Source organism: Ovis aries, chromosome 9, assembly GCF_016772045.2.
Source record: "Ovis aries strain OAR_USU_Benz2616 breed Rambouillet chromosome 9, ARS-UI_Ramb_v3.0, whole genome shotgun sequence".
NCBI lineage: Eukaryota > Metazoa > Chordata > Mammalia > Artiodactyla > Bovidae > Ovis > Ovis aries.
Genome location: NC_056062.1, coordinates 51739400 through 51758874, shown reverse-complemented (window position 1 = coordinate 51758874; position 19475 = coordinate 51739400). Strand labels below are relative to the sequence as shown.

Genomic DNA, 19475 nt, shown 5'->3' with positions numbered 1-19475 from the left:
ATCAGCCCAACATTATAAATCAACTATAATAAAAAAAAATAAAAAGTTTTCTTTAAAAAAATTTCATCCCAAGGTATTTGACACTGTTCTATCAAAAGTATCTAATAAACTATGTTGTCTGAGCCTGGTGCTATTCCGAGTCCTGGCTCATTTTTACCAACTTCAAAGGCAGAGATAATCAAGGGAGCAATCAGAAGAGAATTTTTTTCAAAACGTACAGTGAAAACTACAGAGATAAGTGTTACCTTGGTGAATTTCAGGAAAAATAATTCACTTTTGAAAACCAAGTGTATCTTAAATACTAACGTTGGTAAGAAATAAAACATGTATCTTTAAAAATGGATGCTCTAAATTTGAGAGCTGGCAGTATCTGTGATAGAAAACAACAGAAAGAATGAAAGACATATATAGAAAGAAATATCCCCAACCAGCTCAAAACCTGAATAGTTCTATGGTATAGACCTAATGTGGCTTCCTGTTTTGCAGTCACAGATTTTTACAAAGAGTTTCCAATTAAAATTTTAAAACAGTATTTTAGAGATTTGACTTTGGATTAAATTATCTGGAAAAGTTAATCAATTGCTAATTATATGCCAATTCACAAGATGGTTATAATTCTGCAGTGCAGAGAACTCTGATCCTTCTCTTTCACAGTCTATTTATCCAATGAAAACTCTTTGTGATTGGATGTCAAAAGATCTTGACATGAGAACTATCTCCACCATTCAGGGGTGAGTGGATTTTAAGAAATGCTTTCCTTTTTACAGAATATGATAAAAACAGTGTAGAAAATCTGAAAAATGTAAGACTGAAAAACAAAAACTTCTGCAGTTCTAATGCTATATTTATTTTTATATATTTTTCAAAATTTAAAATGCTTGTAAATTCATTATTATTAATAAATTAATATAAAGTTGGTGGTATTTCACTATCTTTGACTTACAAGTATGAACATTTAATACTGTTCAACAATATACAGTAGACTTATTAGTTATATTAAGGGCAACATTTTCATTATCTGTGTCTAAGAGCATGGGGACTATATTCCAAGACATCAGTTTTTAATTTGAGCTGTTCACTGACTTGCTATACAACTTTGGACAATTTTCTCTAAGATTTAGTTTCCTTATTCATAAAATATGATAGAGATGGCCGTCACCTCATAAGTTTTGTGAAGAATCTTAAAGGGATTAGGTAAACATTCCTTAGCACTGTACCTTGCTTTCATTCATTCATTCATTCACTCATTTCTTCAACAAATATCTGCTGAGTTCATACTATGTCCCAGTCACTATACTAGGCATTGAGAAACAAGGCTGATGCAGTTCCTGCTCAAATGAAGCTTCTAGTCTATTAAGGAAGACATTCAAAAGATTCTACAAAGTGATTGTCACCATAATAAGCATTAAAGTGTTAGGAGAAGATATAACTGGGGGAACACATCTGGTCTGAAGTGACACTGAGCATCAGCAAATGCTTTCCTGAGAAAATAACACTTAATCCAGAACCTGAAAGAACAGTAGTCAAGCAAAGAGATGAATCATGACAATTCAGAGAGGGCCCTGAGATGGATAGAAGCTTTGTGCAGTGGAGAATTCAGGTTTGGGATTCAGAGATATGTTTCTATAATTACAGTCATACCTATTATGCCTTTGTATATCTTGCTTTTATTCACATTATTAACCTGTGAACATTCTCTATGTTATTAGAAAACATGATTTGTAATAGTTGTTTAATGCTCATCATGAAGATAATAAACTTAACTATTTTCCTATTAATCATCTGATTTAAGTTCCTTGTATTTTTTAAAGAAATGCTAAGCCAAAAGCTCATATTTACTTCAGATTATTTTCTAACAATGACATATCAGGTCAAAGGGAAAATGTTGTCAATTTTGCCAAAATTTAATTTCTTTAAAAGAGTAAACATTCACATTTTGAAAAGCAGCCATTCACTTGGTTTCCTTAACTTGACTCTTTGTTAACTTTAGTTTTGAGTCTTTAATAATATCTGTATAACAATAATATTAATAATCGGGCATGATACTCCATTGAGGTATTTCATATGAAAGTGTCATCTGTATAGAAAAGTGTACTAAGAGGTTAGTTATTCTGTTCATCAGTGTTGTTAATTATTATTGGCCAAGCATATTAACACAGAAATAATCATTCTAAGCAACTATGACTAATAATACTTATTAAGATCTTCGACTGTTTAATCCTGCAATAGATGTCATTAAGATAAAATTTTAATGCAAATATCTGCTCTATACTTAGTTTTAAAAATATCACCTACTTTCTATTTAAATATAATCACTTTCCTTAGTTTTAAAGAAAGTAGATCTATCGTTGATAAACCCAGCTTTGCATCAATGATATTGAACTTTAGTGAAAAGCTGCAGACTACGTGCTTTTTAGAGAGAATGAAAGATGAGTGACCTGAACAATTTAGACTGTGAGGCCACTTGGTGAGATGCAGGGGGCAGTGTAACAAAAGCTGAGGAAGGAAATGGTTGAACTGAAAGTGTCTGAGCAGGGAGGGGCCTTGCACCAGCCAGAATTTCCCTGGGCAAAAGAGGTGGATATTTTAACAAGAGAACACCTCTGCTTATTTTGTTAACAAGACTGTTCAAAGGAAAGGTGCTGAGCTCTGAGCCATCAAAACCACTTCAAGAATTACATTTGTGTCGGAAAGAGAAAATGAACTTGTCTTGACTTTAGACAGAATTAGGGAAATTTGTATCTGTTCTAATTGAAATAAAGGAATAAATATTTTAATCAATTAACATACTATGTTTAGAAACACGGCCAATTTCATACTTACTTTAGTAAAATGTTAACATGATAAACAATTGAAATGTTATCATTTTATCATAACATATCATTTCAAATTTTGGGTTATAACAGCCTGTGCCTGTTTGGTTCACACGTCATTGAGTCAGAAGCGTTCTGTCATCCCTCCTGAATGCCCAGTCACTACTGAACACTCTGCTACTTAGTCAAAAACAGAAAAAGCAATCAGATTAAAATTATAACTAGAATATGAAAAATCAATTGGGAATAACTTTAAACAGGAAACAATAATAAAACGATGATCTAAATCTACTAGAAACTCTGTCGCTCTTACAGAGAGAATTAAAATATGAGTGTTTCAAACAGTATAGTTTAAAATTCAAACGTTTTTGATGGGAAACAGAAAATAATCACTAATACAGCAATATCTAAAAGAATATAAACTTACCAGCATTCTCATGTATTTAGCAAGCACATAAGGTGCTCGGGAAAAGCAGCAAAAAAGAAAAGAGCTCTAATATATATTACCTCTTTCAAGATTAACACAAGAAGGTCAGTTTAAAACCCTCCCAAATTTCCAGATGAGACTTTTGACTTCTTCTAGGCAAGTGGCTAATTTGTCTGCTCTTTAATAACTATAGCACAACTGTAAAATGTCCTGTAATCTCCTTGTTCTGGAAGGCATTTACATCACACTGCAGAGCATCAAGTAGGGAATTCTGAGGTTAAGATTTTACCTTTGAAGGTACCCACTTACAATTTGATCATCTTGAAAATATTGTCACATTGCTCTTTGAGAGTTTGCTCTTTGTTCTAGTTTTTAATCAATATCATATTGTTAGTCAAGTCTATATAAAAAGGCTATCTGAACATGTCCAATAAGATTCACTAAATTTTACTCAAAGATTTAGTGATTTTATTCAAAAATTACATGAACAAAGGTACAAGTAAACTACTGGGTTCATGTTAGGCGATGAAAACATGAGTATGTGTGCGATTCAGAGGCATAGAAAGTGGATAGTACATACTTTTTGTTGTTCTGGCACTTTTTGGTTTTTATTTTTGGATGTTTCCAAATGTTAAAATTTTCATTAAAAATTCAGATGTACAATTTTTATCAAAACATAAATAATACTGAGCTTAAATTTCCCTGTGGACAGTGTCCAGGAAATCCCATTCAGGCTGTGTGTTGTGTGTGTGTGTTTAGTCTCTCAGTCATGTCCGACTCTTTTGCCACTTCATGGACTGTAGCTTAGCAGGCTCCTCTCCATGGGATTTTTCAGGCAGGAATGCTGGAGCGGGTTGCCACTTCCCTCTCCAGGGCATCTTCCCAACTTAGGGATCGACCCACATCTCCTGTGTCTCCAGCGCTGCAGACAGATTCTTTACCTGCTGAGCTATAAGGCTATGCTCCCATAACGGCACATGCGCTCTCCAGAGGTGCTCTCTGATTGTGTCATTAGCTTCTACCCACCCCCCTACTCCAGCTAGTCCCTATCGGAATTAGAGATGGCAACTCTTCAAATATATAAAAATCATGATATAATGAAGAACAGGTATATACCTCAATAACAAAGCTAACATACTGTTATTGAAATTCCAAGGAAGGAGAGCTTTTTCTGGCTATCACAGAGACATCCATAGAGTTGGACCTTGAAGAAAGTGGAATTGTGACTGTGGGAAGCGGGCAGATGGGCATTCCCTCTGCAAAAGCCTGGAATGCAAGGCAGTGGTGATCTGTGTGTTTGATTCTAGCAGAGGAATTGAAACAAATGAAACATAAAAATGTTACAGGTGGGAGGAATTCCAGATGTAGTCTAGTCCAGGGGCTTTTCAAATTTTTACCTTCTGGAAGTATTTTCCAAGCTAATTTCAAGCATGTAACCATAGGTAAAATACAGTTTTTAGGAGACTTTAGGAGACTAAAGCACTCCTGATCTGTAGGACTTGGCAGAACATGGAAAATCACCAGCCTAATTCCATTCCCCCATGAGAAAGGAGATCCAGAGAAATGAAGTAACTCACTCAAGCTCATTACGAGGTTTTGAGAACAAGAGTCCTTAACTTACTTTGCAGTGATGTGTATAACTCGATGAATTACCTCAACTATGTTTTCCGGCAGAGTTCAGGAAAAATAAGGTAAAATATTATTCAAATATCATACTTTAATATGAAAAAATTAAGAATGATGGACAATTTTTACATCCATCTGAATTTTGTTTTATTTTAAATCTACCTTTATAACCCACTCTTGATTTGATTGCTGAAAATGATTTTTTAATATAAAAGTGAAAATCAGATATTAGACCTATACTTGCTTTCAAAGCACAGTCACGCTGCAGGATTTGGCCTGTTTGAAACTTTCAACATTCATTCTAGGAGGTTCCATCATGGTTGCACAGCTGAGTAATCAAAATGTAGTGCTGTGCTCAAAGAAGTGGAGATTCTTTTCCCCAAACTTAAATTTAATTTCACTATACATATTTGACACTTATCAATTAACCTAGGAAAGCATTGTGTTGTCATTAATTGTGGAAATCACTTTTTACTATTTAGATTAATAAAGTAAACATTCCCTTATATATTACGTAGATCAATGGACAGCAAGGAGATCAAACCAGTCAATCCTCAAGGAAAACAACCCTGAATATTCACTGGAAGGATTGATGCCGAAGCTGAAGCTCCAACACTGTGGCCACCTGATAAGAGACAACTCATGACAAAAGACCCTGATGCTGGGAAAGATTAAGGACAGGGAAGAGAAGGGAGACAGAGGATGAGATGGTTGGATGGCATCATCGAATTAATGGACATGAGTTTGAGCAAGCTCCAGGAGTTGGTGATGGACAGAGAAGCCTGCTGTGCTGCAGTCCACGGGGTTGCAAAGAGTCAGACAGGACTGAGTGATTGAACAACAAGGCAATTAAGCATGCATTCGCTAGAAATTACACTGTTTTCAAATTCCACAGTATTTTTGCAAAAATAAAACTCTTATCTAAGCACACACACACACACACACACACACACACACACCTAAAAAGAATATTAGGAATTGAAAAGAGTATTTTTAATGTTTTTCAGTTTATTACAATATGTTCTTTTACATTTGCATTCATGATAGTTAAACAAATACAGACTATTTGTCACATTTTCTTTTGCTATCCAGTTTCTGAATCAAAATATTCATTCAACAAAAAAGTACTCATACACGTACAACTATTTCTTTACACAAAACATACACATACTTAAAGTCATTAAAAACAAGTGATGGAGCCTTGTTGATGACACAGGCTGGTATTATTTTTTAGACTGACCTTATCTCTATTGTTTACTGTGGGGTCAATTAATGTACAGCTCTAAACAATCTCCTTAAGTTCAAATTCTGGTTCCACCACTTGCATGACCTCAGGGAAATATACCCAAATTCTTTTCACCTCTATCTCCCCCTGTATACGAAAGGAACAACATCCAAATATAACTAAGCAGTAAATATGTTAACACATGTAAACTGCTTAGTGTGGCGGCTGACATCTTTAAAACAGTGTGAGTTATTACTATTAGTCTGAAACTATAAACAATGAAAAATTCATACATGTTCTTCCTTCAAAGGTTCTTCTTTCTGGATGTTTAGAACATCTAGACAGTCTACATGAATTATAAAACTGTAAAGAAGGTAGATTAAAAAAAAATCTTAAAGAAATGCTTAAACCACCATACAATGTTGTTTTTCTCCCTTCTTGCTTTCTTAGAGGGGGAAAATCTGCTGAATTTGTGACACCTCTTGAAATAAAATCTTTAGGTTACAGCAGAATTACATATCTGGATAAAAGAGACAGAAAGTATCAGAAACTGCTGAACAGTCTCCACAGAAGAGACTATTAAAACATATCCTCTTCTAAAGACAGAGCCCCTGGTTCTATACAGTTTGCATTTGAAAACTGCATCATCAGTGAAATATGCAAGAAAAAAAACGGCTTAACTTCATCCAACGTAGCCTGCTTTCTAGGTGCATGAATCTGCTGACTGTTCAAGGACAATCATTTCTATTTCTTTCAGGTAAAAACAATCATTTGCCTTCATTCATGAGAAAATCTGGGAGATATTATCTAAGAGGTGGACTTATCTCCTTATAGGGGTTGTAGCTTGGAAAGAGACAATTTAGAGAGTTGCATTTGAGAGGAGAATATTGTGCTTAACAGACACTGAGGGATAATTCTGCACTGTGCATTTTGCAAGGCCTTTCTCTCATTTAATCCTAACCAGATTTTATACAGTGATGGGTTATTGTCCTCAGTTTTAAAAATAAGAAAACAGACTCAAAAGGGTACAGTAACTTGAGGAAAGACATAGACTATTCACAATACTAAGATCCTAACCTAAATTTATCTGGTACCAAAATGGATTCCCACATCACCACACCACATTTGGAAATCCTGGAGTCTAATAAGCCACATTCTTTAATTTTTAGAGTGAATTCATAGCTCCTGCATTCCCAAACTCAGCATCCAGCTCTTGCTTAGCTATGAGTTTCATTGTCTTCATTGAAAGAAACATATATGTTAGAAACTCTACTGTGTAAGACCTGGATTTTGGAATCCATACCACAACACGTTTCACAACCTTAGAATGCCTGGGGAAGTCTCAGTGGACCTTTAATATCCATGAATTCCTTAAAAGATTTTCATCCTTTGTCCTCAGAATCATTTGAATTTTAATATATATTTATGTAAACTCATGAACCATCAGAACATCTTTTAATAATTTTTATAGCAGTGTAAATGGTGATACAAATCAAAATGCAAGGTCTAATGGAATAATGAACCCTCAGTTTGGTTTCATTTAACTTGGATATTGATCTTATTTTGAACATTTATATACTTCAGAAAATTCTTTTTCTTTCTTGGATATCTATTGCCTTTCTGCTCCATTTGCATTATGTTTCCAAATTCAGTCAAGTGGATTAACTGTCCTTCAATTTTTACATATACAAAGAGACTTGACTTGAAAGATTTGATTCTAAATATATAATGCAATAGGGCATCACCTGGTGGCACAGTGATAAAAAACCCACCTGCCAACGCGTCTCAATGCAGGAGATGCAAGAGATGTGGGTTCTATCACTGGGTCGGGAAGATCCTCTGTAGGAGGAACCCACTCTGGTATTCTTGTCTGGGAAATCCCATGGACAGAGGAGCCTGACAGGCTACAGTCCATGGAATAACAAAGAATTGCCCATGACTGAGCAACTGAACATTCACGTGTGCATACATAAAGAAATATACAATTGTAATAGTACTTCTTTTCTCCACAGATTTTAACAGACGTTTTAGCACTGAAAGTCCCTGGTTCAAAAAATTAACCTAAAAATCCTTTCAAAATGTAATGGCTGGCTTTGACCTCAGGGAACATACGCACATAAGTCAGGTGGCTTCCTTTTCAATTTCAGGACAATCTAAAATGACAAAATCTGTAAGATTCTTGAAGTTTAACCTGGCAAACAGTTCTGTTTTACCTTACAAACCCTAGTAAAGGTGTTGTTAGCAAAACTGACAAGGTGTTGATAAAGCCAGTAGGTTTGAGGGGGGCTAATTAACTTTATAGCTAAATACAAAGTTTTTAATTTCATTTTGAAATAGATAAGTCAAATCATCAAGCACTACATTAAAAAAACTTTTATGTTTAGTTTTCAAACTAAATCTGCTCATGAATATTAGAAATATTAATACTTTGGTGAAAAAGGTTAAAGTGTTAGTTGCTCAGTCCTGTTACTTGTGACATGCCACGTGTGTTAGGTATTAATACTTTGGTGGGGGTCACTTACTCCTCACCCATTATGTTTCTGTGCAACTGAATTTGTCTCCTTATCGCAGGCCAGCAAAAGAGGTGAAGGGACTTAACTGGTAGGCAAATTTGGGAAGAATAATCAGGGGTGTATAGCCCTAATCATGCCCTCTTTTGGGGGGAGCAAGCTGCCTACAAGTTTCCATAGAGGGTCACACAGAAAGGAATTCCTACTATCTGAATTCTTGATAAACTATGACATGAAGGAATTACAGTATATATAAAACAGCAAAGACAAATTTAAAAAATTATGCTTCAATATGTTATCTTCTCACAAATCCTAAAACACATAACCAGGTTAATTTTGCCAATGAGTTCGGCCTAACAAGTGTAAAAAATCCATACGCCCAATATTGATGTTGATAGTAAGATATATACTCAAACTCAGATGCTGAAAAATTTGCATGAGGAACTAAAGGTAAATTAGAAAGTCGCACACAAAGCGCCAGCTATATATGCTGAACACATATTTTAGTTCCTATTCTACAATAAAATTGTATTTCTACAGTTTATTGTAAATGAAAAATAAGACTGGGAACTGGGTATTACCTTCTTGGCACTTTACAATAAAAACAATAAATGAATAAATAAAAAACCTCATTGAAGCTGTAGGTTTCCAGTGCTCATCAATATAACTGATCCATGAGCCATTAGTGGGTCATAAAATAAGAAAGCTCAATAAAATAATCATAATCTCACATGTTTATTTAGTTCTGAGACTTAAATGATGGACCTTTGTACCTGACCATGCCTAGAGACAGTTTCATTATACACACACAAATGCACACACAAACATGCTTATGCTTAGGGTCTCTCTCTTAACTGTGTAAACTCACATACACACGTGTTCATGGGACATCTAGAAATACATCACAGCTTTTCTTTCATAAACAACAATGGGCTGTTGTTTAGTTTTCTTTTAAAAATAAATAGCTTAATTTTTATGGATTTTATTTGTTTAATTTTATGGATATAATTTTTAAATGTATGCTATTTAAATCATAACGTATAATTCTTGACCTCTGAATTGACTCTGAATGGCAGATAAACCCACATGAAAAAAAGAAGTTCATCTTAGGTGAACACACTTTGACGCCTTATATTTCTAGCACCTGAACTTGTTTCAACACTATCAAGTTCTTTTAAGTAGATTTTCAGGACATGAAATCCAAGATTTTCATATGATACTCAGTCTTCTTTCTACCTTCCTAACTGACACACAGCATGGTATATATAATTGTAATATCTCAAGTAACAGGAGAGTTTAAGACAAGTTGAAGGTGAATCAGGACATGCTTCTTACAAAGAAAATTAAATATCTTTACACACTTAAAAGGTATCTCTTTTTAGTAACACAAAATTAGTAGGCCAGTGCCACATCGTGATTTAAACTGTTTTCCCTGGCTAATCTTCAACTCATAAAAAGCAATGCTTATTGACTGTCTTTCTTCAAGTTTCTCTTATGCACAAGCAATAACTTCTCCCATCCCTTCTGGTCTTAATCATTAGATTTCAAAAAAAAAGGAATTATCTTCCTTCGCAGGCAATCTCTTTCACTAGAATTTTGGTTCTTCTTTGGATTCATTTCTAATCTATATCTAGAAGCCTTCTTCGTTGACTCACCCTAGTTAACCACAAAGATTTTCATCTCCTCTCTACCTTAACAAAAAACTTTATAACTCTATTATCCTACCTTTTTGTCCTTAATATTTTTTCCCCCCTCAGGCAGAGGTTCTAAGAAATTGTTTACTATTTGGGTTCCATTTAATCATCACCCACTCACTCGTTTTTAACCTCTTTCCATCCTAGTCATGCCAAGAAACTTCCTTTACAGTTGTCATCAGTCAAGGCCACAATTTCCTTAGCCTGTGCTGACATTTTTACACAATCCTCAATCTGGTCTTCCCAATTCCAGTTAGATTTATTCTTATCTGACAGATTAATCTTTCTAATGTGTAGTTTGGTTAAATCTTTTTAATGTTGAGACAGTGGAGGACAGAAGATTCTTAATGATTTTTCAATAGCTAAAGATCCAGGAATTGATGATTTTGAACTGATCATGTTGGAGAAAATTCTTGAGAGTCCCTTGGACTACAAGGAGCTCAAACCAGTCAACCCTAAAGGAGATCAGCCCTCAGTCCTGAATATTCATTGGTAGAACTGATGTTGAAGCTGAAACTCTAATACTTTGGCCACCTGATACAAAGTACTGACTCCATGGAAAAAACCCTGATCCTGGGGAAGATTGAAAGCAGAAGGAAAAGGGGACGACAGAGGATGAGATAATTGGATGACATCACTGACTCGATGGACATGAGTTTGAGCAAGCTCCAGTGATTGGTGACAGACAGGGAAGCCTGGCGTACTGCAGTCCATGTGGTTGCAAAGAGTCAGACACAACTGAGCAACTGAACTGAAAGAACCAGATGTATGTTTCTTCCCCTAAATAGGCTTTATCATGATTAACTATTCTTAACACTTCTGTTTAGCAAAACCATTAAAATTCTATAAAGCATTCACGTATCTTCCTCAAATTTTACCATCCCCTCTGTGTAAGACAGTATCTTTCAAACATCTTTAACTATGACCTACAGTGAGACATACATTTTAAGTAGTGACCAAGTATACACAAAATTATACACATGTATTTTACATCAGTATGACATAAATCTACACAATTTTCAGGATATAATGATACTCTGTAACTTTGTACAGGTAAATCATGATCTATTAAACTTATTTCATCACCCAGTAATGAAGTGCAGCCCACTGTTTAAATCTTTGCCCTTTTCCTAGATTTGATTCAATTGAATACTTCATTAAGCCATTCATTCATTCCATTCAAGAAGACAAGTAGTAATCCCAGTTGGAAGTCAGGCATTTCTGCGCACTGGGAACAAAAGGACAATGAGCAAACAAGTCCCCCCCACCCCACCTCAGGGAGTTTGCCATGTCCACCCTCAAAGGATACCAAAGTATTTACCTGTTCTAACCATTTCACAGCTATATCATGCGCCTCTATATTTCCTCATCTTTTATTTCTAAATTCCATCTCCACAAGTAGACAGTGATATCCTTCAAGAGAAGAATCTTAATTACGAGTATTGCCTTCTGGACCATCACAAGGTAAGGGGAACAATACAGTAAGGGCCAAAAAACAACTGAGTGTAATCCTTAGCTCATCACTTACCAGTCTGCAAGTTCAGGCCAGTCACTCAACTTCTCTCAAATGCAGTTTTCTCATCTGTAAAATGAGAGGGTGGAGTCACATAAGCAGTTTTCAAATTTTACTGCATAAAATCTTCAGGACTCAGTGGAGATTCCAAAGTGTGACAATAAAGGGTCTTTGCTCAGAAGAGAGGATCCCCATCTCCTGCCTCAAGTAGAGCTTACAATTTTGTTTTAAAAAGAGTCTTGATGCTTTCAAAGAAAAGTCAGTTTGCTAAACCCCAAGATTTTGCAATCATGTGTTCATCTTGTCCATAGTTCAAGGAAGAATAAGGTAGGAAGAAAAGAGGGACTGCAGGAGGAAGAGAGGAAAGAAGAGAATATAGTTTTAATAGAGGGTGAACTATTATGTTTCAGGAACTATGTTAGGATTGGCATAAATGCTACCTTATTTTTTTCTATTCAACAATTTCACAAGGTAGGGATTTATTAGGCCCCTTTTACACACAAGGAAAATGAAGTTCAGAAATGTCAGAAAACGTGATCAAGTACCTAATATAGAAACAGTGAGGCCAAAATCTATTCTTCCATCATTTCAAGTTTCCCTTAAAGAAAGCTAACACAGATATTACATTTGTTTCTTAAGTTTTTTAAAAATTTTCTTTAGATTTCACCTGACTGGATCGTCACAACTTTGAGGAATATACTTCAGCATTATCCTAATTTTTCCAGTTAAGAATTCATGCTTCAGAGGAATGAAAGTGATCTGCTTAAAACTGAATTCAACGGGGGCAAAGATGGAATGAAATAGCTGAATTAATATTCTGCGCTCTTTCCATACACTAAATTGCCTCCTTTAAAAGAAACAGAAATAGGGAAAAATAAGAGGGAAGGAAGCAGAAAGGATGGGACAGGTGGAGAATTATAGCAATTCCACTGCTTACTTAAGATGGCTAGTGAATCAGATAATTTAATGGAAAGTACCTTGAAAAATCTGAATCACTGTATCAATGTGTCATCTTTATTAACTATTCATACAATGTACATTAAAGATGACATTTTATATGTTGGTAAAACTCCATGTGGTAATTGCAAATATATAAGAGCTATATAATGAATTAATTACTTAGACATACAATAGAAACTCATATAAAAGAGGGACAATCTGACATTCTCGAGATTATGATACAAGAATTGGTTACCTATGCTTGCTTTCTCTTATGATATACAGTCCATACTGGCAGTAGAATAATTCAAATTTTCAATTTTTCTTGGATTTCATCACAAACTCAATCAAAGCATGAAAGTCAGTATTTTAATATCCTCGCACCATGTGAAAAATAATAGCATGCTCTACTACCTGAACTCTTGGAGCATTTTTTATTTTGATTGTCTTCCCATTATACTGAGAGACTGTCAGGACTTTATCAGGAAGATCGCCCAAACAAACTAGAACATTATTAAGGTTCCAGCAGTGCAGTAACTCACTGGATGTATGAGTGATTAAAAGCCATACAGTTGTGACAAGGACCATAAGGAGATCAGACAGAGACGCTACATGTCTTTAAAAGGAAAAAAAAAAAAAGAGGACTAGAATGATTTAACCCCTTGTCTCTTCTACCAGTACTAAAGCTGCAGTATTATTTGATCAATATTTAAGGCCTTGTGTGACTGGATTCCTTACAGCAAACAACTTCCAAAGGTCAAAACAGGAAAGTACAATTAGCACAAAATTATAGCATACCTACTGGCTTGCCGAGTTTCCAGTGTTCCAAAAATCATAGTTAACATATAACATGATGCTCTTACATTAGTAAGACATTACTGCCTTTGTAATTTATCACTGACTACAGTTACACTTTTTTATTTCATTGAATTATTTGTACTTAGAAATATATTTCCATTTCATTTGACATTCAGAAACCTATTAACTAAATACTTCCTACTTGCCAGACATTGCATTGTTCATGGGAAATACGGTGGAAACTGACAATAGGTGCTCTTTGGAGGAATGAACAATTCAGGGTAAGAGAAAAAGAGCTAAATTAATTTTTAAAATAGAATATAACTGAAAAAATGCCTAGGCCATATAGTTAAGTAAACCAATCTTTAAAAACAAACATAGTACCAAAATGTGAACTGTATTTTCTTAAGCAGAGAATGGTGATTGTTATAGACTTTATTTTCTTCTTTACATTATATATGTCACTTTATTTTTATAAAGTCTTTTTTCTTAATACATTTATAATCTAAAGTAAAGAATCCAAGAAAGAAATTCTTTAATGGATATTTGGGTAGAATGCTATGAAAACCCCAGAAAACCCGTGACTGTGAGTCAGGTAAAGCCTGAGGGCAGAAGTGACATCTAAACTGGTTCTGGAAGGTGAATTGGGGTTTACTAAGTAGAGGAGACAGTAGATGATGGTCAAGGACATGAGAGAATGATTTGGAAGGTTTGGAAGTCAGTATTCCACATAGTCTGAGTGGCAGATAGAGAGGAGGTGGAAGTTGGATGTTCCCCAGGTAAGAGATCAAATTCTAAAGAGCTGTATGTATGCAGATGCTATCCTAGAAACCTTCAGATGTCAGTCAATGCAGAGCCACGGTCCTAGCAGTTGAGGCCTCCAAATGTGGGACACTCTCAGATTCTTTTTAAGGTGCTTTGGGCACCAAACATCTGTGAGGAAAAACCATTGATTAAAGATGAAAACTCTGAATGGAGTAAAAATGGAGTGAGGGGATTTGAAAGGTGCACTGAGTTGGAACCAACAGGATCTGTTCACCAGGGATGCTAAAGAAGCAAAACTTGAAGATCCCAGAGAGATCTGGTGATGGAAAATTAAAGAGCAACATAATTAATATAAATGAAGAACTGATGAGATAACAGCGCATACTGAGAATAAGTTCTCTGAAGAATATTGGCTGGACAATTTGAAACACAGATCTTATATTCATGAGACAGTCTGAAGACCTTTCCCATCTGATTTTCACCACTACTCAAGATTGCTGGGAGAAATATCAATAACCTCAGATATGCAGATGACACCACCCTTATGGCAGAAAGTGAAGAGGAACTCAAAAGCCTCTTGATGAAAGTGAAAGAGGAGAGTGAAAAAGTTACCTTAAAGCTCAACATTCAGAAAACTAATATCATGGCATCTGGTCCCATCACTTCATGGCAAATAGATGGGGAAACAGTGTAAACAGTGTCAGACTTTATTTTTTGGGCTCCAAAATCACTGCAGATGGTGATTGCAGCCATGAAATTAAAAGACGCTTACTCCTTAGAAGGAAAGTTATAACCACCTTAGATAGCATATTAAAAAGCGGAGACATTACTTTTCCAACAAAGGTCTGTCTAGTCAAGGCTGTGGTTTTTCCAGTAGTCATGTATGGATGTGAGAGTTGGACTGTGAAGAAGGCTGAGCGCTGAAGAATTGATGCTTTTGAACTGTGGTGTTGGAGAAGACTCTTGAGAGTCCCTTGGACTGCAAGGAGATCCAAGCAGTCCATTCTGAAGGAGATCAGTCCTGGGTGTTCTTTGGAAGGAATGATGCTAAAGCTGAAACTCTGGTACTTTGGCCACCTCATGTGAAGAGCTGACTCATTGAAAAAGACTCTGATGCTGGGAGGGATTGGGGGCAGGAGGAGAAGGGGACGACAGAGGATGAGATGGCTGGATGGCATCACGGACTTGATGGACGTGAGTCTGAGTGGACTCCGGGAGTTGGTGATGGACAGGGAGGCCTGGTGTGCTGCGATTCATGGGGTCGCAAAGAGTGGGACACAACTGAGTGACTGAACTGAACTGAAGGTTAAGTGACTAACTAAGGGCTTCCCTGGTGGCTCAGCAGTAAAGAATCCACTTGCCAAGGCAGGAGACATGGGTTCAGTCTCTGGGTTGGAAAGATACCCTGGATAAGGAAATGGCAACCCATTTCAGTATTCTTGCCTGGAAAATTACACGGTCCGAGAACACTGGCGGGCTACAGTCCACAGGGTTTACAAAAGAGTTGAATGCTATTTAGTGACTAAACAACAAGTAACACTTTTAATCTTGTAAATGAAACTCTTTAAAAATTCTTGTGAAGTTTCTAATAAGGGCAAAATAAACAAACAGAAAGGCATATGCATCAAGAATACTTGTATCTCTATTCATATACTTTCCTCCTGATATAAATTGGATTATTGTCCCAATTATTCAGTTTCTTACACTAGTATCTTACATCCTGTGCTGTTGAATTTTACAGTGCCTCCCACTGTGGGGGAGATACACTTCCTCACCCCACTCATGTTGGACTTGGCCATGCAATTGCTTTGACTAAGAGAATGTTAGAGGACATGGTGTAACAGAAACTTTAATTGATGGCATGGCTTGGCTTGCTCTCTCCTGCACCTATGATCTGCCACAAAAAGAAAGCATGCCACTCTTCTACTGTTCCTTCAGCCTGGACCCCAGGCCTGAAACCTAACCAGAAGCCTGAAGTGTAGACTTAACCCAAGGGAGCCTCGCCTAGATCAGCCACTTTACACCCCCGGGAGTGTAAGCATATATAAAACATCAATAAGTCACTGAGCATTTTATGATTTTGTACTGTAATAACAGCTGATTAGTACAGCTTTTCCTTTACCTCCAAGTAAAGAAAACAAAGGGTTCTTTTTTTCTCCCCTTAATATTTTGGTAAAGACTCTGCTTCCAATGTAGGAGACCTAGATTCAATCCCTGGATCAGGAAGATCCCCTGGAGAAGGGAATGGCAACCTACTCTAGAATTCTTGCCTGGAAAATCTTATGGAAGGAGGAGGCTGGTGGGCTACAGTCCAAAATGTAGTTTGGACATGACTAAGTGACTAACACACACGTAAAATCATAATATACCTGTTGAGATATATATTACGTGAAACAATCCCATGCAGAAAACCCCAAAAGTTTGAAGATAATACCAGCAGATAAAGGGATATGTCATGTTCATGAGTAAGATTACTCAATAAATCAGGGTTTTCACCTCTTTGCAAATTAATCAACAAAGTTATAGCATTTACAATGAAAATGCAAGCATGATATTTTTGCCAATGTCAAAAAGGTCATTCTAAGTATTTTTAAGTTCATTCTAAGTATACAGTATTGAAAAGAATAAGAGTAGCTAAGATAGTCTTGGAGTCAATATCTCATTTGATTTTATGCATAAATGGTATTTTTATAGTTTAAAAATTAATATAAATTCAAAAGTATAAATAATTACAGAACTAGAAAGAGACCTTAAAGATTAAACATACAATAACAAAAACATAAAATGCACCTAAAGACTAAAGAGTAAGCAACAAGAAATTTTTTATGCAGAGATTAAAAGTGGAAAAGGAATAAAAAGATGAAATGAAAGACAAGAGATGAAAACTAATCTAGGACATCCAACTTATAGAGACGAGAATGAGAAAATAAAAACAAAGAAATGGGAAAAAAGAAATCATCAAAGAAAAAACTAGAAAATATCCCCAGATTAAGACAAGACAATAAGTTTCAAAATTCAACAGGCCTACGGGGATTCGAATGCCATGAGTGAAAAAAAGGCCCACATCCATATCCTTTTGAAATTTCGGGCTACTGCATTCTGAGACTGATAGAATAACATGTAGAGCTTCACATGGGAAATTTTCAGGGGGAAAAAAAACCTCTGCGACTTTAAGGGGGAAAATGAAATAAGGATAAGGTAACAGCAAATTTATAGCAGGAAGCAAAACAAAACACAATTCAGGATAAAAATAAACCTGTAGGAAAAAGTTAAGGCCCAGATATAAAGCAAATGTAAATTTGGAATGATGTCAAGCAATGGACTTAAAAAATAGACAAAAAGGAGAGTCTACATAGACATGGTGAACTTTTTTCCAAGTGTGTCCTAGGCTTCCTGGCACTGGCCTCTAAGAACACAGCACACTAGTTGTGACTTGGTGTTACACAATGTTTGTGGAGTGCCAACACTGTTTAAAGGGCTTCCCTGATAGCTCAGTTGGTAAAGAATCCACCTGCAACGCACGAGGCCTGGGTTCAATCCCTAGGTTGGGAAGATCCCCTGGAGAAGGGAAAGGCTAGCCACTCCAATATTCTGGCCTGAAGTATTCCAGGGTTGCAAAGAGTCAGATCTTTCCCACCCAGGAATGGAATCGGGGTGTACCAATTGAGCTATCAGAGAAACCCAGAAAGACAGGACTGATCAACTTTCACTTTCAACACTGTTTACACATTTGCACATTTCCAACATTTAATCAATATGTTTTTTTAAAAAAGAAGACAGTCATAGAAAGAATGCAAATGTAAACACCTTGACAATACAAAAGTCAAGCTGACTAAAAACATTAGCCTGAGGGGGACGGAGAAGTGGAGAGCTGGGTAGAAAGCGAACAGTATAGATTTGTCGGGAAAAAAAGAAATAAACGTTAACCTACATTATTTTGAGTTATAAATTAATTGAAAGAAAAACAAAACTAAAAATATAAATGTCCGATATTGAGAGGAGGGACAAAGAAAGGTGGGGGAAGCGAAGTGAGACAGATCCTCAAGTTTCACATCAGAAGTCAACAATATCAGTTCACAGTTGATGGTCATGTGATCAAGAATTGCAGAGTAGCAGTCCAGAAGAAAACAACTCAAAATCCACAGGTAGGAATTAACCTCTGAGAACATGATTAGAGTGAGGAAACGATAAGGCAAAAACAGTACTTGCCTTATAACTCTCCTAAAACATGAGATTGTGATTTATCTTAATAAAACATTTTTAAAAGACTGACACATTTCCCCTGAAACTACTAGCTGTACACTTACAATAACAAACAATAAGAAAACTTCATCTTAAAAAACTAAGTACCTAAAATGGGATGAGATAAAGCTATCATCAGGTTAATGAATTAATTCAAAATGCCCAAATTTAACATTATAGTAAAAAACAAAGCAGGCTTCAATACTAAAAAAAAGAGAAAGAAAGAGAGAGAGAGAGAGAGAGAATATTGAACAGCAGCAAATTATTTTCAGACCATCTACCAGCTAACTGTTTAAATAGGCTTTCAGTTGTTATAACGGCTTCTCTGGTGGCTCAGATGATAAAGAGTCTGCTTGCAATGCAGGAGACCTGGGTTCCATCCCAGGGTAGGGAAGATCCCCTGGAGAAGGAAATGGCAACCCACTCCAGTATTCTTGCCTGGAGAAATCCATGAACAAAGGAGCCTGGCAGGCTACAGCCCATGGGATCACAAAGAGTCAGACATGACTGAGCGACTAACACACACCCCCACACCAGTTGTTATAAGGATAAACTTGGGGATAATTTACCACCATACAATTCCAAAGAAATGGTACTAAGAGATTTGTCTCAGGTTGTACAGGTAGTCAATGATGGAGAACGAATTTTTCTGAAATAAACCACTTCATTATATACATATTATACACTATATTCATAGTACATAGTACATAATATATATATATTATATACTATCATCATTTTAGTGATCATTAATCTTGCTGATTATTATTTGGGGCTACTAAGCTATAATATCAAGTATTAATTTTAAAATACTGCAGTACGTTTATCTAGATCTACTTTAGCTTCCATGGTAGGTAAGATAATGACCTTTTGAAGACACTCTAATCCCTGGAAGCTGTGATTATATTACCTTATATGGCAAA

General features: G+C 35.9%; 1 protein-coding gene across 4 annotated transcripts in view; it reads right to left on the bottom strand.

The window, feature by feature from the left end:
* Positions 1-19475, bottom strand: part of HNF4G (hepatocyte nuclear factor 4 gamma) — a 137441-nt gene that overhangs the window by 73252 nt on the left and 44714 nt on the right. For all 4 annotated transcript variants that reach the window (XM_060393445.1, XM_042254346.2, XM_042254345.2 and 1 more), the window contains exon 2: positions 11824-11877. The gene's annotated coding sequence lies outside the window, so the exon portion shown is untranslated. The remainder of the gene's footprint in view (positions 1-11823; positions 11878-19475) is intronic.